The sequence below is a fragment of the Micropterus dolomieu genome, linkage group LG02 (assembly GCF_021292245.1).
Source record: "Micropterus dolomieu isolate WLL.071019.BEF.003 ecotype Adirondacks linkage group LG02, ASM2129224v1, whole genome shotgun sequence".
In the NCBI taxonomy this organism is placed as follows: Eukaryota; Metazoa; Chordata; class Actinopteri; order Centrarchiformes; family Centrarchidae; genus Micropterus; species Micropterus dolomieu.
This window is the reverse complement of record NC_060151.1, coordinates 25,150,982-25,173,190: the sequence shown is the minus strand read 5'-3', so window position 1 is coordinate 25,173,190 and position 22,209 is coordinate 25,150,982. Positions and strand designations below refer to the sequence as shown.

The 22,209-nt window shown below is 40.5% G+C and overlaps 1 protein-coding gene and 1 long non-coding RNA gene across 3 annotated transcripts in view; both read left to right on the top strand.

Annotated features, from left to right (window-relative positions):
• Nucleotides 1–22,209, top strand: part of asic2 (acid-sensing (proton-gated) ion channel 2) — a 363,461-nt gene that overhangs the window by 89,996 nt on the left and 251,256 nt on the right. The gene's annotated exons all lie outside the window — the stretch shown is intronic.
• The window catches only part of LOC123960722, a 6,737-nt gene continuing 5,057 nt past the window's right edge, over nucleotides 20,530–22,209 (top strand). Inside the window, exon 1 of the long non-coding RNA XR_006822587.1 lies at nucleotides 20,530–20,569. This is a non-coding gene — a long non-coding RNA (uncharacterized LOC123960722). The remainder of the gene's footprint in view (nucleotides 20,570–22,209) is intronic.

Below are 22,209 nucleotides of genomic sequence, written 5' to 3'. Positions count from 1 at the left end.
TATGACATTTAGTCTTCGCTGACAGCATTCATTGGTGACTGATATTGTTTTGAAATAGGCTACTAGAGATAGGTAATATTAATGGTGTTCACATTATCAACACTGGTGTTTTCCATAGCCAACTAAAATATCCCCTTTCAACAACAACTTACAGTTTCACTCTGTATCACTGACTACGTTGAATCAATCTTCCTTCACCATGTCTGTGTGTGTGTCTCTCTCTCTTTTTTCTGTGTGTAGTAACTGTAGTTACCAAATCCGTGCTGCCTGCCGGATCCCTATCTGCACATGCGCAAAAGTGGTCCTCTCTGTCAAAGGAGGTTACCACAAATGTGCCTGTTCATAATTACTCGTGTGTTGTCGTCTGTTCTCATCTCAGGGTGTCAAATACTGACGCCTTCAGAAAGGTTGATAAAGCATTATTTGATGCAAAAGGTACCCTTCGGTGTCCGCATGAGACGCCCCCGGGCGCGTCTGTAACCCTACAGCTAGGGTTAGCCTCCTTTTGTGTTGCTACTTTGTTAGATTGTTGTCATTATTAGAAATAAAAATGTACTGTTGAATAAGGTTTTTCATATCCTAAGTATATTCATATTACATCATAGTGAACAGTATAATCTCCAGTGATCAAAAAACATATTGTTATCTTGATTTGAAAGATTTAATTGGATCGTTTTGAATAGGCAGATTTGCGGTCATCTTCTTTGACTGACAGAACCACTTTTGCGCATGTGCAGAACGAATCTGGCAGGCAGTACAGATTTGGCAATGACCGTAACGTTGCTCGGCGGCTCAGCAGAGCAGTGACGAAAGGCAGCCTCCCTCAGGGTCCTAGTGCCTGCCTACAGTAGGGATTTAAATTAGAAAACAGATGAAACAACCAGAAGGATTATTTTAAGCCAATAAATACAAATTATATTTGTACATTTCTATAGTGTTTATCAATATTCTTCCTTCTCTTTGTTGAGTACATGTCTTTTTATTTAATAATTTTAATAATAATTTTAAATTATTATTTGGGGGGCTTAGGACCATGTTAGGGTGACTTCAGCCCCTCTAAAATAGGCCTAACAATGTCCGTTGGTAGGAAATGTTCAGTCATTCAACAGGGGTTTACTCATGAAATCCCCACCAGTGCTTATTGAATGCATCTGTGATATAACCTTGTTTATCCCAGGCTTTGTTGAGCTCATCGTCACTCTGAGGAGCCTCTAAAGGCATCAACAGTCTGGGCTGTTTTGTCACCAAAGAACTGCACAGTAAAAGAAACTCTGCCTCTCTCAGCAGGGTGTTGACTGACGTGCTGTATCTTGCTGCTGGTGAGTTGTGTAGTTTTCAGTTTACAGCCTTCAATTCATCTTTATGTTTGGAGTGTCAGTCAACGACCTTCCGAGTTCCTAACAAAGCTGCTTGATGCGGGCACCGAGCAGACTGTTGTTCTCAACATATCACACATAAGAGTCTCTTAGCCGCCAGTCTGAGCCTCAAGGTCTGCAGCCCTACTTGTTCTCGTCCCTTTGCTCTCTGGGGTGAGTGATTCAGACCCAGAGCGCAAGTCAGCGAGCTGGTTGGACAGAAATCCAGTGGAGCTGCAGTGCCTCAGGCTTGAATTTAAGCTGCTCTGGCACAGACGTTCTCTGCTGCTAACATTAAATGCATAGCTTCAACCACTTTGTTCCAGCAGACCAACACAGCGCAGACCCAGGTTTATACTGTGCATGTGGTGCTCTATCAGCTCCATCAAGTCATCTTCCACCTGTACACTTTACTGAGGTGTAAATTAACTGTCTGATCTGATAGCATAGCTTCCTATGAGGTGTGTGCTTTGGCTTTCATCTTGCTCCAACCTTCATCCTGTCCTCCTCTTCCTTCTTCCTCCTTCCTCCTTCGTTTATCTTATCCTGAAGCAGTAGTGGGTGGCACAAGAGCGTTTTCTCAATCTCGCTCTTCTCTCCTGTGCCGCCGTCCTGTGAGATTTTCACGGTGGTGTTGTGGAGCATCATTTTCTCCACCTCCATCTTTCCTTTGCTTCCTCCCTTTTCATCCCCGTTCCCACAGCTTCATTCACCTGAAAAGCCACGAATACTACTGTTCCCATGATGGCGCTCTCTGTTTGCTTCGCTGAAAGGCACTGAGTAAACACAGGAGTACAGTGAGGAATTTTAACCAGGTTGAGAATGAGTCAAGTTTGTTTGACCTTGGTCGTACGACGTGGCTTCATGACAATGACAAATGACAACAACAACAACCCATCAAAAATTACCCTCTCTGTACAGTGAATCTTAAATTCAGATCATCACTCCTTTTGAGGACAAACCATGTTTTCTCCCAGCATCCTCCTGCCTCCCCCTGCTCCCCTTTCGCTCTCCCTTCACTCCCCCCTGCCTCACACACGTTGCATGGCCTCATTTGGCACAGAGAGAAATAGAAGATGAATACAAACACACCAAAAAAAAAAAGCAGCTGAAAACCTGCATGTAGAGCTCTCTGTGTGTGCTCAGGCACATATTTTTGTGTTATTGCCGTAGATCTGTTCTCATTACACACTTGTGCCCACGGGGCACGGAGTGATGATTGCTGTTTTTCGCAGCCAAGCAGGCAGACAACCATTTATATAGTGAAAAATTTGCATAAAATTGTGGGAAGTGAAGGAATGCGCTCTGAAGCTACATCATCCATTTTTCAGTTTACAGTGTGACATATATGTTTTTTTTTCCTCACGTTCACCTTTGCTGTTTTACATCTATTTTTGTCATGTGTTGGAATATGGTCTGTGTTTGCCCTCTGACTAGACTCCCCTGCATTTGCTTGCTGTAGTCATATTGCCTAAAAGGACATAATTATTCTAAATCTAAACCATCGCTTCTTCTAGAGTGGTTCACTGTCCTCTGACCTCTGACCTGCGTGTACAGGGATGTCATGTTACAGGTATAGTTATGAATCAGCCATATTATCTTACGATTGCTCTGACAAGGGCAGCATAACAAAACTACTGCATGAAAATAAAACCCAAGTTGTAATAAAAAGGATTTTACCATTTTTTCCCCGGAAATAGGAAGTTTCTGTTTTGTAACTTCATCAGTTAACAGTTTTTGCTTTGCATTTTGCCAAAGTGGATAAACATGTTGGGACAGGGTTTTATTTTTCTTTTCCCTTTAGCGATCCACCATCTGACTCTGTGAGAAAGTTTCAGCTTTGTTTGGTGCCATTAAGCACTTCAGCACACACATTGCCTGACTTCAACACACATGCTGCCAAATCCGAACCAGTATCACATCATCTAACATGCAGTGTGGAGGCTGCCAGTCTGCTTGGCAGGGCTCTTGTTCGCATGCAGCAAAGTATACTAATGTCTCAAAATGAACGTGGAAATGTTTAATTGATGTGAAAACGTTGCACTTAACACCTTTAAATATACATGCCAGCATATAGGCTACATCAGTTGTCACCTTTGGTTTAGTTTCTATACTAAACTCTCCGAGGTCACAGTCTTCTTCTCAAGAGAGACCTAATTATAATGGTAATTAAGCCAATCAAGTAAATGACCACGAAAAGAGATGATACAGTCACATGCTGAAACTGTCAAATCAACAGTTGAGATAATCACACACCATCGTAGAACATATTTAAAAATGTGAGAGTAAGTGTGGATGTTTTTTTTGTGTGGCAAGGCCTTCTTTAATGCATTAATCTCGCTTCTCCACCTTCCTCAGGGACACGGCTGCAGCACAGAGGGTTGGCTGTATGTGGTTTTAATTCCACTCTGCGTTCATTGGTAATTGAATTCATTACGAGGACACCGGGCCAAATCGGCTGTTATTTTGCAGTCAGTCGAGGTTGCTAATTAGAAATTAGCTCAAACATTCTGGTGCACAGCCCTCCGGGAGTGTCGTCGTCAGTCTAAATCTCTGACATACCTACCAATAGCTCATAATTACTGCCACAGCTTTGCAGATAAGCGCACCGTTATCATTATCCCAGTGCTGAGTGGCGATACACCGTCACCCACTGTCCACATCAGTAACACACTGTAAATGTACAAACTTCGTGGTGCCCATATGAAGCCCTCAAAGGCATCGGGCTCCTCTATAAGGGAATGCAGCTGAATGAATTTACAGGAGTTTCAACAAGCTTACCGTGCGTGTGTGAATGCTTCTATAGCATGACATAAAAGATTTATTTTTCCATCTTGGGATGTAGGGGATTTCATGCTCAGAGGCTCCCAGTGGAGGACCAAGCCTCAGGAAATAGTAGTAGCACTGTTATTCCTTTCATTACATCTAGAGAATGAAGCACCAAGAGAGAGGAGAGGGATTGATCGAGAGGAATTTCTGTGGTACCTTACAGCCTTGATGGAAAATCTCAAAATAAAAAATAAAGGTAAAAAGATTTTTAAATTGTGTTGCTGTATGTGTTAAAACAGGATATGTTGGCAGTGCAATGTTTTTTTTATTTCCTACACTGCATTTAAAATTTCAATTACCTACAGGCTTGTTCAATTTTTTTTAGGTCATATCGATTTTAAATTTTAGGTGACATTCGTAATAAGTTCAAAAGTTTGAATATCTATTTCTGTAACTTGAGAAACCGAGTGCGTTTGGATGAGGGTCTGGAAAAGTGAACATTAACAGGAGGACGGTTAACTGCTTGTCTCTTTTTTGAGGGGGTTGGGGGTCCTAACCCAAGATGATAAATGATGCAATTTCACATCATTTGGGATGATTATTTTTACCTATTTTATCTGTGAACAGATAGTTGGAAAGGCTAGAGCACATTATAAATAAACAACAACCAGAAAGCTAAGGACTAAATTTGCTGAAGAATTTGTCCGGGGACGGACCATTCGATTTCGGACATTATTTAGTTTTAGTTTCCATCCATTCATGGGATGTTCATAGGATTTTACATTTACAGCTTTTGACATTTATCAGTAGAAATTACCATGAAAAATAGGCAAAATAAGAACCACCTCCCTTAACCGTTACCGTGCTGACACAGTGTATGAGTGACAACATTAGTAGCGGATTCTTTAATGATTGTGGGAAATTTTAGTAGCAGCGGTCATAATTCTGCAGTGGCGCACCATCGCTCCTAAATAGTTCTTAAGTCAGGTGCCTGTTTTATGGAGCAGTGGCGCCCATGTAGGAAGGAGGACAGGGTCGACGTGCGGACAATCTGTCAGACTGTTAATTTGTCATTTCCAACCAACAGTCCACTCTGGTGTTTTTGTAAAAACCGCAGATAGGGGCGTCACATCAGAAAACGCTTCTATATGTTGTTCTATAGAGCATTGCCAAACATTTTTGCTTTTAATATGATTGTTATTTACTATTGACAGTTGTGTGGAAGCTTTAATAAGGTTTGGAAGGGCTTCTTTTTTTCAGTATCCTAATTTATTTATAGTAGTAATTAGGGCTAGACCATTAGTTGAAAAGTATGTTGTGTGTATGTGTTTAGTACTATTAATATTTTCCCCACTGTGCGTGTTCATGTAGTGCTGTCCCCTTAAAACCATGGTAGTATGTTTTTGTCCTGCTCATCTTCCAGACCGGAGTCTGAAGCAAGACACTTAACCCCTAGTTACTCCAGAAGCGTGCGACCTCTGACATGTATAGTAATCGTAAGTCACTATCATAAGCGTCTGCTAAATTAATAAATGTAATGTAAATGTAACAGGGAGATGTTAGCTAGCGCTAACTGCCTTCACTTTCCAATAAGTGGAAAGTGCCAGACAGATAACTAAGGGTGCTCCGATCGATCGGTCACCGATCATAATCGGCCAATAATGGCTTTAACTAGTTTGATCGGTGGTCGCTAAAAAGGCCGATCAGATGATGCAATACTCGCCAGACAAATTTTCAACGGCAGCTAAAATGTTTCACTACGCTGTCTGACCGTTTTTCAAAGCTAGCTAGCACCAAAGTCCTTCTCAGACAAGAAGGGATTAACACGCCCACATTATCATTTACAATTAGAGTTGAGCAGCAATCAGACAAGTGGAGCAACACGCAGGCGCGATCATGTGTCGCAGCTGTGCTCATCTCACTCGCACGCCACCTGCAAACGGAGTTTAATAGACACTCGCATCAGGCAGAGAGAGACTGATCCTTCAGTGCGAGTTTCCTGATGCAAAGAGCGGCGCTACTCAATCAGCTGACTGCCTCTCTCTCTGTTTTTGTTACAAAAACGGAGACCTTTTGTTACGTTTCCGCCTCCTGTCCAGATTAAAACGGTGAATCAGAAGATGTTTGTTTGAAAACGCTGCTGACCCAGTGGACAAAACAGAGGACTTTATAAAAGGATGACACACACTCACATTTGGCTTTGTGAGTCGGTTTTATCAGTCATGCAAAGAAAGAACGCGATGCTACTTACAGAGTTTTAGTTTTGGTATTTTTATTAAAATATAAGTACTGTGTAAATAACACTTAACAGTTAGCCTACTGTGCATGTCGCTGTATTTACTTTGCGACAACTCCCAGTTTGTTTTCCGCCGCCGTCTCTCGTACTCCTCTGTTACTTTCAGTCACAGTTTCACTTCGTTGTCGGTCAATGTAAAAAAAAAAAAAAAAAGAAAATAGCCTGGTGTGGTTCTTGGTCTGTATTAATTTCTTCTTTCGCTAAATCGTCTGCTACGGCGGAGTAGACCATCTGCTTCATGTTTAAACTGGCACGCGCATGCCCAGTGTAGCTACCTGAACGGCCACTAGATGTGTGTTTTCAGTCGTTCTAATATAGACCGAGATCAACTCTGATACGCAGCTGAAACGCTGCTGTGGACGGAGAAGATTGTTTTCGTTATAAAACTGTTTTAAAAACGTAGCAGTGTGGATGTAGCCTCACATTACCCCACTCCTCTCATGTCAACCCTACCGTTTCCCCGTAAATCTCCCGTATTTTTAACCTTTATAAAGTCAAATAAAAACCTTCTGGCCGTATTTAAAGTGTTTGCTACTCTCTCCTCTGGTAAAGTTGGTGGCAGCATGTAAGATATGTAGACTGTGCTTCCTGCACAAGGGTTAAAAATGAAAACAATCCACTGAAATGATATAAGGCCTATAGCCTACTAATGGCAAACCATATGAAATTCTAATGAATATAGTAGCCTATGTAATATTAACTATTGACTGTATAATATGGAATTTACATTGTAGCCTATTTTTATTTATTTAAACTTTCCATACTCATTGTAGGCAGTTATGACTCCCCTCTGTAGCCCTTCTCCCTCTCTCTACTCCTCTCTCTGCTCCTCTCTCTCCCCCCTAAAGCCCACAGAACCTGCCTGAGCTTTCCAGAACAAAAGGCAGCTACTTGAGAGTTTATCATCGACTCATGATGCCTGTGCTCCTTTATCTCCTAAATATTTTGGCTACAGCCTTTTTTTGTTGCAGTTTTTATGGTTGTAGTAAATTTATAAAGATGCTGTTTGTTCTCTTTTTGTAGTTTATTCCACAGTAAAGCTATATTTGTTAAGTTATAAGATGTTCACAGTAACCAGGCAAAGGCTGCTATGGTTTAAGTCTCTAACACAGATTGAGCGGAATTTGTTACCAAAACTACACGTCTCAATTCACAATCCCACCAAAAATCCACACGGGTTAACTTCAGCACCTCTCATAAAGTGCAGCTCACAATCCCAAACAGACCTTCAGTTTTCAGATGTTTATATTGCAAAACTCTACCAGCTACGTTACCACTCTGTCACAAACTGGCTGTGATGTGCAAAAACAGAGCTGCTGCACAGTCACACCTGACACCACAATGCTCTCACTACAGTCCTCTCTCTGTAAGAAGCCTGAATAGAAAAACCCAGTGCTGGTTATCAGCTGCATCAGGTTCATTCAAATATAAAATACTATTTATAAAATGACTTGGCTGAATATGTGATGCTCATTATTTACTGAGATGTGCATCCACATTGCCCAGTTTGTCCAGCTAATCACCATTTTTTAATAGTCAATGTGAATCCACTGCTTCCCATCTTGCATTAGTCCAGAGTTGTAACTAAACTTCAAACTAAACTTCGTCTTGTTTTAAAATGATGTATGAGGAGTGCTCTCACATCGTGACGACGTGTCTGGACTGGTCCCACAGATGTTTCTTGCTCGAATGCGCGGAATGATTTTAGGTCATATTGTCCAGCCCTAGTAGTGATAGTTTTTAGTAAGTGAACACACAGATACGCAAGCACACACATAAAAAACTTTGGGTTCCCATTTATGTTTGTCTCGGTAAAAGTGTGCAGGTTTGGGCCACAATTCCTGGGAAATACCATTCATATACCGTTATGTAAATTCAGCCCTAACACTACTGAATTAAGTTGCTAATTAATACTAAATAATATGTATGTGTGTTTGGCTAAAGAGCAGGGAAGAGGAGATGCACAGAGGGAGTATTTGGAAGGGGTTGAGGCAGGAAAGAGGCTGTGTGAAGTGAAGTTGCTAAGCAACTCCACTCACCTGTGCTTCAGAATACCGAGATATAAATCAAAGTTCAATAGGACTGACTGAGAAATCAAGACACAGCAACGCAAAGGAAAGCAGTTTGGCGTTGACATTTGTGGGAAAGCCTGTGTGTGTGTGTAGGAGGGGTTTACATGCTCTGATGCAGTGGCCCGAGACTACATTCATCCCTGCTGCTACCACCGCTGCGCTGCACACATCCCATCTGCAAAGATTAGCCTCAATTGTGGAGACTTGTACTATTTTTAACTGACCTAGCAAGCACAGTGGCCAACAAAGAGTGGAGTCAGGTCTTCCTCCACAAAACAATGCCTCTGCCCGTTTGTCAGCCTCATCCTTCATTTCTGGTTTTCCTTCAGTCGTCTTCTCTTTTTATTTCCCTGTCATTTGACTCAATTGGGATATTGTTTAATGATCAGAGTGGTTTAATACCAACATGATTCTAATGTTTTTTAATCAAATCTATTGAATTTGCACAATTAGGTATAAAACAGAAGCAGAATGTAAGTCATATATCACTGTAGTGATGAATATCGCTCTAACCTGAGTCGTCCTTTGGGTTCAGGTGCCTCAGTGTGACCCTTAAGCACTGAGTCATGCTCTAACAGCTCACACGCTCCCATTACCAACTGACTAGAGCGTGTCAAAATCCATCATCAGCTGGCACTGCAATACCCACAACCCCCCTCTTCTCCATCTCTCAGTCTGTCTCCATGTGGTACGTCTCTTTCTCTGTGTGTATCATTTCCCTTTTCATCCATAAGAGTCTTCTTTATCTTCTCCTGACATCACTTAAACCTTTGTTCTCTTCATCCTCTTCCTTGTCTTCCTCCTACTGGTTCAGCCTTTCAGTGGATTATCTTCAATGCTTTGGCCCCTGTCGCAGAACGTTTGTCTTTACTGGGTCGGGCTCGATGCTACTTTTGTTACAGAATAAAAAGTGACTGTGGCACGAAGTATCAAAAACTGACCAGTACTGAACAATGTTGTTTGGTCACATTTGAAATCTCGTTTCTTTTCTACTGCTGCTTATGTTTAGAAAATGGTTTACAGAAAAGCATGTTTATATTTCTCAAAGTATATAGTGAATGAGTGAATATATGTAGGGAGATATAAATTTTTGTTTTTAGAGATGTCCCAGGCAGATCATGAGGATCTGTATCAGGGCCAATCAGGTCATATTTTAATGGATTGATTGGATGGATTAATAGTTAATCAATTCTGATCTTATCTTTCCTGTGCTATACTGTGCTACTATCATCCTGCTGGTGTTGCAGCGCTGCTCTCTTCTAAGACAGCATACAGTCAGTGTGAGCGTTATGCTACAGGTCCAAGTCAAAATTAGAGTGAATGAATGTGACTAATTATTCGGTGCACCTGTGTGAGTCGCTCTCACCGTATCATAAACGTTGCCGGCAGCAGGTCATTAACAGTAATTGTGTGAGTAACTTTGTGACAGCCCAACATTGAACTTGGCTGTTGTCTGGTTAATGTGATCTCTGCAGCCGGTGTTTGCCTCTGACTGTTTGTGAAGATTGATTGTCTCTGGCGGATCACATCACGTCAATTTCAGGAGTTGCATTCTCCCAGTTTTATTCAAATCATATTAATATTTTAAACTTCTAAACTTTTGAAGCAGGTCCTCTAGTGTTCAATATTCAAGTAGCTTGTGAAAAATAAGGTGCCTCAGATTTACTATGCTGAAGCTGTTATATCAGTGTCAGAAACACATTTAACAACATAGCCCATTATCACAAGTCACACATTTGCCTCAAGGGGTTTTACAGTCTATACAGTGCACAACACCCTCTTCTATCCTTAGAACTTCTATTCGTCATCCCTGATATCTTTGGTTGTTTTTGGCAATGTTGTAAATCACTGGGCAGGACTGTGTTAGGACTGTGTTTAGCAGTGTTACATTTGGAATTTGCATCAAAGGGACTATACTTTCCTAACGGGAAATTTGTTCTCTGTATTTAACCTATCGTAATTAGGAGCAGTGGGCAGCCATTGTGCAGTGCCCAGGGAGCAGTTCAGGATTCAGAGCCTTGCTCAGAGGCACCTTCGGCGGCGATCTTTGCCTGATTCGAACTGGCGACCCTCTGGTTTCTGCTTGTCTTTATTTTTCCGGTATTTAATTCTCTAACTTGGATAAAAACTTTCTTGTTTTATCTCAATTGCATTTCCAGAAAATTTAATTGAAAGTGGGCCCAAAAGTAAGCACAGAACATTAGACTGAAAAAAAGAGTTTGACAATGGATGTTTGGTCATTTGAAGAGAAATTATGAAGTTTGTGGCTGTTGCCAAAAATATTTGCAGTCCTGTAATGATGATTAGATAACATGCTGTGTCTGTTTGACCTGCACAGCATTCAACAGTACACAAGCTAGTTCATCAGATGGTATAAATGCAGTGTTTAGGCTCTGTTTCCGTGTATGCAGAGCATATTTGCTGCATATTTCCCAGGTTGCTCCTCTGTCTGCTCGTGAACTGGTGAGCAGATGGGAGGTTGGGGGGACCGAGAGTGCTTGGTGACAGTCGGGGGGACTTGGCAGGCTGTGCTGTGGGAAAGAAAAGAGGAAGTAATGATATGCCATGTCTGCTACATTAACAGGCCTTATGTTTAGGAAAGCAGAGCAGACATTGCATGTATATTTTTGTCATGCGGCCTGTCATCCGCTGTTAAAATGCACTCAGTGGGACTCGGCAGTCATTCAGCACACATCTTTATTTACTGTGAGTTTTACATATAGATTTATCTCTTTATACATCTTATGTCGGTGAGGTTAATCTTAAACATGCTGCACACAAGGTTTAAGGTCATATAGTTCAGTAAGTGCAGACAACAACAGCTCAGATGATTCTGGTAATTTCTTCATATATTTCACCATTTATTATTTTATGAAGGCTATGTGTCAAAATATTGCATTGATGTGATCATATAACACATGTCAACACGACAAACTGAAGAGTTCAGTTCATAACAGCATGAACTAATGAAGCAAAACAATTTTGGTACCTGCAGATGTGCAGTATGATTGTCAGTAGTGCAGGCAGGAGAGCCAAATCAGCTTTTCAGTAATGTAGTAGATTGTAAGGAGACTGTTGTTATAGGGATATTGTGTACCAACAGTGTGGATTTGTGCATTTTATATCAAATAAATTTGGACTACTCCAAATTCTTTCTCTCTCCCTGCGGGAAAGAAAAGGACGGGGTGAAACCATAGACTGTATATAAAAATGGACGTAGCGTCCGTGACGTCACCCATTGGTTTCTGAAGAGCCGTTTTGAAGCTCAAAATTGGCGGAGCTGGCCGGCACCATCTTGGCAGCGCTTCACAGCGCGTCACTCCCTGATGACCAAAAATGGGCAAAGAGGCGGGTCGTAGGTGACGTGTTGCTGAAACTACTCCTGCCTAGCTCGACATGACCGAGTTAGCTCATGCTAAGGAGCTAATGCTACATGCTACTCTGCGGTGCTGTACGGTGGAGGTTGGAACCAACGTTAACAGTTAACTTAACGATAACGTTAACTAAGAATTAGTTATTAATTACCTTAAGTTTACTTAACGTTACAGCTCAAACGAACAATTTTAAGCAAATCAATTTACATACCATTGGTTACGAGCGGTTACGAGTCGTTTATTTGGACGTCACCTCAGTATGTTACTTGCAATAAACGTAATAAGCTTAGCAGTAGAGTCCTCAGTTACATGATGGAAGCTGTATATCTTGTAAAACATTAGCCATGGCTGTTATCACGTTTAATTAATTCCCCACACCGCTAATTTGAGTAACGTTGCTGCTGTCGGCAGGGCTGTGTGGGTTTATTGTCTGGAATAGGACATTTGTGAGAGAAAGGTACTTTTTATATTTGTCACAAGATTGTTGTTGAGGTTCTGGTGCCTCCACATCTGCTTAAACTTTGAGTCTAAAATAATGTTGCTACTCAAAGCTACTGGACATTTGACAGCTGGTATAAAAGGACAACACAACAGTCTCCCTTGTTCCATTTCTCCCACTTATGTGACATAATAGTGCTGTCAACATTAAAACACTGAGGCATCTTTTAGAGGACCATCAAAAAATTAGAATACTGAGGAAAAGTTCATTGTGAGCATCAGAACCAGACTGAGAGTTAATTAGCTGATTAGAAAGCTCTTCTCCAGTTATTTCTGTATAATTTATAATATAGAAATGTATTTTTATTCTAAAATGTTTATACATTTTGAGATAGTGGAGTTTTTATTTCCATGAGCTGTAAACCGTAATCATCAAGATGAAAGCAAAAAGGGTTTGAAATGCTTCGCTTTGTGTAATGAATCGAGAATATATCAAAGATTCAATTTTTGAATTAAATTACATTAGAAAATTAACTTTACCACAATATTCTATTTATTAAAGAATCATCTGTATTTACTTTATATTTTTTATCACCTGAAGAATTTATTACACATTGTCTTCCTAGAGTCAGACTGTGGATCAGATGTCCCACCTGGTGCCAGAGAGCTGCAGAGACCTGGAAGCCTTGTTATTGTCGTGGAAGTCGTGGATTGTCGCTGCCGAAAATAATGAAAAACGATCTTTTGGCGTCGGTTGCCAGGCAACACATTGATTTGTTCTGGTTCATGGGTCGGATGTGTTGTCACTAAAAATGAACCGACTGACTTTATTCAGTTTTTGTAACAAATGCTTTGTTCACAATCCTCTCTGACACCTCCTTCGATAATAAAGAGATGTCATCCTATACTCGATTAATGTTCCAGCCTGAATCTAAGGTTAAAAATGACTAAATGACTAAAACTCCCCAGCTCCTGAGAAGATTGTTTTAGGATTAATCAGAGCTATCCTCATGTAACCCGAGCTCCCCCAGTTGGACAAAGTAAGTATTACATGCCATCGTCTGAAATGCCGTTAATGTATAAATGCCACTCGGTATTTATCATGTCCAATAATCTGATGCCATTCGTGTGTCTTGCTTATATTCTCTATGAACGTGTAACCGCCAATATATCCAGCTAGTTAAATTCTTCTCCTCTGATGTGATTCATTCTGAAATGCTAACCTCAAAGTTGAACTACTGACAATTGTTTTCCTTTTTATCAAGTGCTTAAACTAAGAACAGAACAGCCGTTTGACAATTGAGGATTGTGGGAAGATATTTTATTACAGTACGCGCCAATAGATTTTTTTTGATTAACCTTAATATGTCTAAAGAAAGACACTCTTTCGGGAACCCGGAAACAAAGGAATGCCCTCTGGGGACCACGCCCCAACAGACAAAAGCAGCGACACATGCGCTGGTTCACGCTCTTGTCCTCTGCTTGTTCCTGACTCTCCAACTGCGCTTCGGCACGCACCCCGTGTGCCCCCTCTCCTGGCAACGCCCTAAAAGTTCAGCCCGCCGCAGCAAACGCCCTTTGTTCGTTTCAAGCTACACACGTGAAGTGCCGCGACCTCAGCTTTCCCTCGTTTAACAGCAACTTTACTTGCGTTTTATTTTCTTTTGTTTTGTTAAAAGTTATCAGTCCGTTAAGTTACACTAGTTTTAATTCAAGAACGACCAAGTTCTTATTAAGCGTTATCCGTCGAGCTAACTCCCATGTGGTCTCGCCAGCGGTCACAAAGGACACCTGAAAGAACAGCCTAATTGCCAGACCGAGGACGGTCAACCCGGGAAAATCCCCTAACAAAAGCTAGGAATCGGGCAGCTAGCGTGGGACCCATGCAACCGGCCAAGCAGGCCGCCGACCTGAAGTAAGGCAAAACAAGGCATTCTGTGATCAGTGATGTCCCATAGTCTGTAAGTCCAGTATATTTAATCCTTGAAACTCCTAGACAAATTTAAGCGAGTTATCATCTAATTGCATTCATTAGCTGCCGTATGAATGCTCCCCACAATAGAACCCCTTCTCATTGTTTAGCCATTGTTTATTTCTTTGATGTATTTAACCACATTTTTATATCACCTTAGTTAGTTAATAAACTCCACTGTAATCAAGGAATTGTGTGTGTATTGCCTATTTCCAAGTCCCTGCCAGGAGAATTTACCCCTTCGATATGAGACTGACTGATTGATTTAAGATAACTGATCACTAGTGAATAATTGTATAATTATTAAAACCATACCTAAAGGTCCGGAGACTCTGGGCGGATTGGATCTCGGGTGATGCTCCCCCTTTGTTATTGATTCTCATAAATTTATTAAAACAATGTAGACAGGCTACAGGGGTAAAATGTTTTATGGCATGGTGTACATTTGTATTGAAAGAATAGTTTTCTTAACCTTGTGATAGTTTTGACAAGAATTCTGGTTTTACTTAACACACACATGCGTTGAAAAGAGTATCCAAACACTAGGCTGCTCTTTATCGGTGAAAATCTTGACCTTAGTGTAGTTGACATGTGTGCTGTTGCACCTGTAACCCAGAGGTCACTAATAGGCGGACTGCGGTCCGGATCTGGACCCAGCCGCTGTCCTCTCCGGACCGCCGACCTACAGCCAATTTATTGTTGAGAATTACTACCTCGTAACGGAGTGTTTATATTTTACCCCGCACAGCTTCTCTAGCATTTATTGTAGTGTTTTAGCGGACCAGGAAACTCACAGACCTATCACATGTGCTCCAATCGTCTGATGTGTTGCTGCTCAGCCAATCAAATTTGTGCATTCCGATGCTTGCGAGTTGAGTTTGTGAGATTCTACAGAGACGTTTTGGAAACGCACACGAATTGAGGAGACGAAAGGGAAAAGAGATTTCACAACGCTTTTAATCAAGAATGTACAGATTTTCACTTGGACGTTCCTCCAACCTTTGTTTCGGGAAATTTTCTCTAGCTGGGCCTCTGCCATAGACCGTGTGCTGTAACCACACCTACACTGATGTCATGCTGTCCTGAGTAGAGTTGCCACCTTCAATGCAGAAAAATAAGGGACGCCTGCCACACCTCCGGGCCCGATGCTGTGCCAGTGGTCGCATATCATAACTTAAAACAAGTTTTCAGGAAAGTATTAAGATTGATACCAATGGACATTATAATCAGGTATCTGCTATAGAAATCGGTGTGAACAAATGCTCTCTCCATCACAACTCAACCGACTAGTGTTCATATTGTCATAGCTGAATACACAGCTATGACGATAATAAACATATGCCAACAATGTGTGACAGTGAGACCTCCAAAAAAATAGCATGTGAACTGTATTTTATTAACTTGTTAAATCAACATGTCCATAACTTATTAACTATAAATAGGCTAAAACAAATGCTTTGATATGATTTGATTGGAAGAATCTTGCAAAGGATTTTCCATGATCATCATTAACATCAGTGGCCCAGAAGTAGTAAGCATTGTGTGCAGTATTGGAGCATGTTAGGCGTACTTCCTTCTATAAATGACCTTCTATAAAAACTATGAAGACTACATTTACATTACATTTACATTTACTCATTTGGCAGAAGCTTTTATCCAAAGCGACTTACATTTGAGGAACAACATACAAGCATCAACAGAGCATCAACTACACATCTACAACTGACAATACATACTAGTAAGAGCAGCAATAAATACTAGTAAGAGCTCACAGTACATATCACATCAATGGGGTAGATACCTAGGGAAGGAAGTAAGAGTTAGCAAAAAGTGCAATCAATACAAAAAGTGCAAGAAGAACTTAAGTTAATTTACAAATTTTAAATGAACTAATTGTAAAGGGTGGTGTGAACACAAACATTTCTAAATTTAATTTATCACGATTTTTACGATTGGTCATTAAATATATTTATGTATTTATCTTTTCAGTTTTTATTTAGCCTATTGTTAATTCCAGTGTTTCCCCTATATGCATTCAGGAGTGGCGGTGCGCCGCTGCTACTAAAATTTCTCACGATCATTAAACTATGCGCTACAAATGTCTTCACTCGCACACTGTGCGAGCACGGCAACACACAGTGCTTGGCTCGCTTCTTCTCCTCATTCTATGCAGAACATCTACGTGAAAGATGGTGTTATAAGAGCAGCGTAACTCCTGTAAGGAATCGGGAGATGCGTAGCGAGTGTTTGATTGTCCGAGTGGCAGAAAGTGATGGTGAACGTGAGCGGAGGAAAATATTCTCGCAGTAAATGTACTGTGTTGGTTACAGTGTGTTAGCTTTTCAAGACCAAGAAAAGTCTGTCTGTTTTCCCTCCGGCTGGAAAAGTAAAGCCTGTTAGCGCTACCAGACATCTCCCCTCCCTTTCAGACTGCACAACTGAACAGGGAAAATTATACAGTAGCCTTCTGGCTGCTGTGTAACAGAACATGGGCTCAATTTATAGAAATTAACTGGTAGATGTATTTTATTACTGCCTACTTGTCCAATGTTGAGGACATCAGCTACAAACTGAGAGAAAACTGGCGTACCCTGCAGCTCTGTCCTGTACAGACTGATTCAGTTATTTTTAAGTTTTCAGATGAGTCTGAAAAAGTGGTTGTTAGGAAAAGAAAGGACGGTGATGACCGTAGAGGAGTTGAGGTTAGTAAAACAAATTAGTGATGCAAACTAGTCCTTTTAATCAAATGAGGAGACGTTTCTTTTTGGATTTTAATGTGCAAATAAAATGCACAGAAGGGAGGTGGTTCCTCATGTTGCCTATTTTTTTATATTAATATCTGTACAGATAAATGTCAATGGCTGTAAAATGAAGACACAAAAGGCAAACATGAACATTCGTATCTATAATGATTCTGAGGAGAGCATCATCCATCCATCCATCCATCCATCGTCAACCGCTTATCCTGCATACAGAGTCGCGGGGGGCTGGAGCCAATCAAGGGCCACACAAAACAACCACTCATACCTAAGGACAATTTTCGAGACACCAATTAACCTAGCCCGCATGTCTTTGGAATTTTCTTGGGGGGAGGACCCCCAACCCCCCAGACCATGACCACCATGACCAACAACAAAACATTAATCTAAAGCTCACATTAAACTATGGGAAAACGTTTTAAGCTATTCTAATGTGCATCGCATGCTCATGGACCCAAGAGCAATGTTGCTGAGACATGTTGTGTTGGGGTTTTATATTTAGACAAAATTTTCCTTTACCTCCGCTGCTACAACTCCATCCTAGGGGAAACACTGAATTCTATAGTATTGAAGAATGCAATTCTATGGATTGGTCAAGCATAGCACATCGTTGTTTATATTCTTCACATAGGCACTATTTGATAAATAAATGTGTATTAAGTAGCCTATCTCTCTCTCTTATCTCTTATTAAATTAATGCTTATGTGTCTGACTGTATACCTCAACCTCAAAAAACAAATCATACCATAATGTAGACATGTGATTCATTTACATTGTAACACTATTTCTTAACAAATAGGCAGCAAATGAAATCCAGAGTAATCAATCAGAAAATTGGCTGTTTTAAAGCCAGCGTGCACCAGGAGATACACACTGTTTAACATCATCTAGAGGACATGATTAAAAGTTTTTACCCAATCAACTTATGAATTATTAATAGTTTTGACTGGTAGTATCTTGGTCACATGATTTGGTTCAGTTTATCTGTCACGGTTTAGTCAGCTTGGTCAAAAATCATCATGGCCGCCAGAGGTGCAGGACATCCTGACCATGACCATTATATATTAAACATATTTATTTTCAATAAAACAATTCTAAAAATGATGCTGGTCATATAATTAGAATATCATCAAAAAGTTGATTTATTTAAGTAATTCCATTCAAAAAGTGAAACTTGGATATTATATTCATTCACTACACACAGACTGATATATTTCAAATGATTATTTCATTTAATTGTGATGATTAAAATTGACAACTAATGAAAATCCCAAATTCAGTATCTCCGAAAATCTGAATATTACAAAAGACAGCAGGGCCTTTTTATTGATCCCGCTAGGTAGTGACGTCAATTTTGGGGATGGTCTCCCAAACGTCGCTAAGGTGTTAAATTTTTGGGATAAAGAAATATACGTTGCGCGTATTTCCCTTTAATCTCTCTCCACAATATCGACATTTGGAAAAATACTTGGTTCTAAACATTCGGATAAAGACAGTTAAAACAAGGCTAAACACTATGGAAAAAGGTTATAATGGTTATATAAAACGTAACAAAGCTTGATTACCTGTCCTCAGTATACTTGCTGGTTACTGGTTTTAACTCAAGAGACAATTTAGATGTAAGCGTGACAGTAAAATTTCGTTTATGCAATTACATGGTGATAGTTAGGCCTACTTAACGATTCTGTCAGTGTAAGCCGAGTTTTAAACACTTGCGTGTTATACCTTTCATGTCCCCTTGGTGGCGCTCGGGTCACACAAGAAAAGAGTAGATATTCCACTTTAACTGAGAGGCTGGTGATGTACACGAGCGCTTCCATGGATAATTTAGTAGGAAATTGTATATGAAACCTTTAACTAAAGCATTAGTTAATACTGAACAGACAGTGATTACTAGGGAGTAACAGGAATGAATTAAGACAACACAGAAAGAGGTTAGAAAACTAGTTCAAGATTACTTTCTTATGGGTCTGCTAGTCTTCAAACATCACTAAAGGATAACAACAGGGTTATTACTTACTAAACTCAGAGGCAAACACCGCTGCTCACTTAGCAAGGTTATTATTTAAACAGAATAAACACAGTTATAATGGAACCTTGCTTGGTTCGAGAAACAGGGGTTTTTATGGTCTCTCTTCTCTGCATTCCTGGCTTATCGCACTGGTTATCAGAGAATGAAATGGTGGTTTATGGCTCAGCCGTTCTGTGGAGAGAAAAGAGTCAGGTTGAGGCTGGAGGTGACCTGCGGGAGGGAGAAGGGGTCAGATCGCCCCCTTTCCTGTCCTGTGGACTGTCTATAGTGACACCTTTACGGCTAGAAAGGTTCACTAAGGCTCTTTGAATACACAATCCTTAAGCGATTCATTGTCTGAGTCTCTTTCGGTCCTTACCAAACACCAGGCGATGTCTCTGGGTTTTACATGTGAAAAGGTCAACTCTCGACACCATCTGACCTTCTTTGAAGTGCGTCTGGTTGAGTTCACAACATGCATACGTCTGTGTGTGGGGGTTCTTGAAGCACTGACTCCAGCTGCAGTCCACTCTGTGAATCTCCCCCACATTTTTGAATGGGTTTTGTTTCACAATCCTCTCCAGGGTACGGTTATCCATATTGCTTGTCCACTTTTTTCTACCACATCTTTTCCTTCCCTTCGCCTCTCTATTAATGTGCTTGGACACAGAGCTCTGTGAACAGCCAGCCTCTTTAGCAATGACCTTTTGTGTCTTGCCCTCCTTGTGCAAGGTGTCAATGGTCGTCTTTTGGACAGCTGTCAAGTCAGCAGTCTTCCCCATGATTGTGTAGCCTACAGAACTAGACTGAGAGACCATTTAAAGGCCTTTGAAGGTGTTTTGAGTTAATTGAGCTGATTAGAGTGTGGCACCAGGTGTCTTCAATATTGAACCTTTCCACAATATTCAAATTTTCTGCGATACTGATTTGGGGGTTTTCATTAGTTGTCAGTTATAATCATCAAAATTACAAAGAATGAACACTTGAAATATATCAGTCTGAGTGGAATGAATGTATACATTATACAAGTTTCACTTTTTGAATGGAATTACTGAAATAAATCAACTTTTTAATTATATGACCAGCACCTGTAAATGAGTATTGTCTTAATATGCTGATGAAGAAAATCCGGTGTAATTGTGTTTGTGGAGTTTTTCAGCAACTTTTAAAATGTATGTATCCCACGTGATACGTTGCCAGATTAGGGGTAAAAAATGGTCAGTGTGTGATATTTAACATTTAGTTTTAAACTGGAGCAAATGTTAGTATACACTGCAAAAACAGATTTTTTATGCACATGTATGAACATTATGACAGTACAACCGTGTTTTTTCCTGCAGGGCATCCCAGTTAGCTCAGTTTATGGCAGCAGAAAGGCGATTAACGTTAAAGAAGTGAGAGAGAGGACATCCCATCAAGCTCCTCAGACTCCAGTGATGAATGTAAGGAAAACACGGAGATAGAGTCAGCGAGTGAGGGTAGCTCGTTGTCGTCGTCGGAGTCCAAAAAAGGCAAGGATTTAGGTGACAGTGCTTTTATTGATTTATTTATATGTGTGATCTTGAAGACAATGCAATCCATAATTATTATTATAGTGTAAAACATCCAAACATTAACTTGCAATATCAATAGAATTCGAAAGGAATAACACATTGATGTATCATATATGAAAAACGCAAATCTATTGAATACACACTGAATAGCATAGGTATGTACATGTTGTATTTTGTTGGTATTCTGGATTGATAAAACAAATTATGAGTTGACCTGGCTGACATGATGGAGGCCTTGTACTGCAATCCTGCAAAATCCTACTGGTGGTACATGTGCCTCTTTTGGCAAATGGCTGATACAGCCATCAGTAATGTGGATGGCTGCTGTATTGGCGAGATGCCGGGCTAGAGGTTGCGGAGGCACTTCTCGACAATGGCAAAAAGAAGGGAAGGCCCTCCAAGGTGAGGGAGGATGATATGGCTTCCAAATGCATGCAAAGACCATCAACTCCAAGACCTGTGGATGATGTCCGCTATGATCAAGTGGACCACTTTCCAGGTTTTACCAACAAGGGGCAGTGCAGATTGTGACAGATAACCATCTCCTGTCAGAAATGTAGTGTTCGTCTGTGCATTGTCTCTGGGAAATGCCAACGCAACTGCTTCCACAAATTCCACAAAAAATTAATAGAGGGAGAGGATGTGACAGGCATTGTTATTGTTCATTTGTATGTGCCATGTCCTTTTAGACAAAGTAGGAAAATGGAATTCCAATGTACATATGTTTTACATATGTGTAGGTTTTGTTGTTGTTGGTATAACTGGATTGGTAAAACTGACGGTTCTGGGAGGCCTATACTTTGACTGAAATGATGAAATCATTTTAAAAACTAGTTTGCGTGGTGTGTTTTTGACAAGCAAGAATGTATTTCTTCTCTTCATGATATAAAACATTAAAGTATTAACTATTTTGACCTTAATAAGGCAACGTATCCTGGGAGATGCAACTCATAAAATCTGAAATAAACAAAATATTAAAAATATTTTTGTGCAAATATTTTACTTGGTTGCAAGTAACAATAATAATAACATAATATAAGGGTTAAGTCATTACACTGCCTCAGCCTGCTGTCACACGTCTGACAGGCCACCGTGCACTACACAGAACACTGCCCAACAAATTAGACAGTTTGGCGTGATGCTCATCAAGTAGGACATTTGATTTCTCCCTTTCTCGTCGTTGTTGGTACTTTTGCATCCTCTTTCGTGAACCTGACCATGTTAATCAAACCAACAATGGCAGCGAGTATTACCCAATTAGGGGTAGAAAAGCACAAGTCTTCACACAATGCGGGTGGGATGATTTGCATGGGATGCTGCATTAAAGACAACTCGGAAATACGGGACAAACTATGTCCTGTCTTGATTCGAGATGGGATGCGCAATTTAGGTCTCAAATACGGGACTATTCTGTATTTTAAGGGATGGGTGGCAACCCTAGTACTGAGAGAACTTGGAGTACACTTCTACTGTTCATCACAGCAGCAAGGTGAGAAGTTAAACCACTGTGGGTCAGCAAAACAAGCTTTCAAATTAGGTCTTTAAACATTTGATGAAAGTTTGGTTTAGCTGAACAAGTTCTAAATCCCAGCAGAGCTGATCTGATGCTA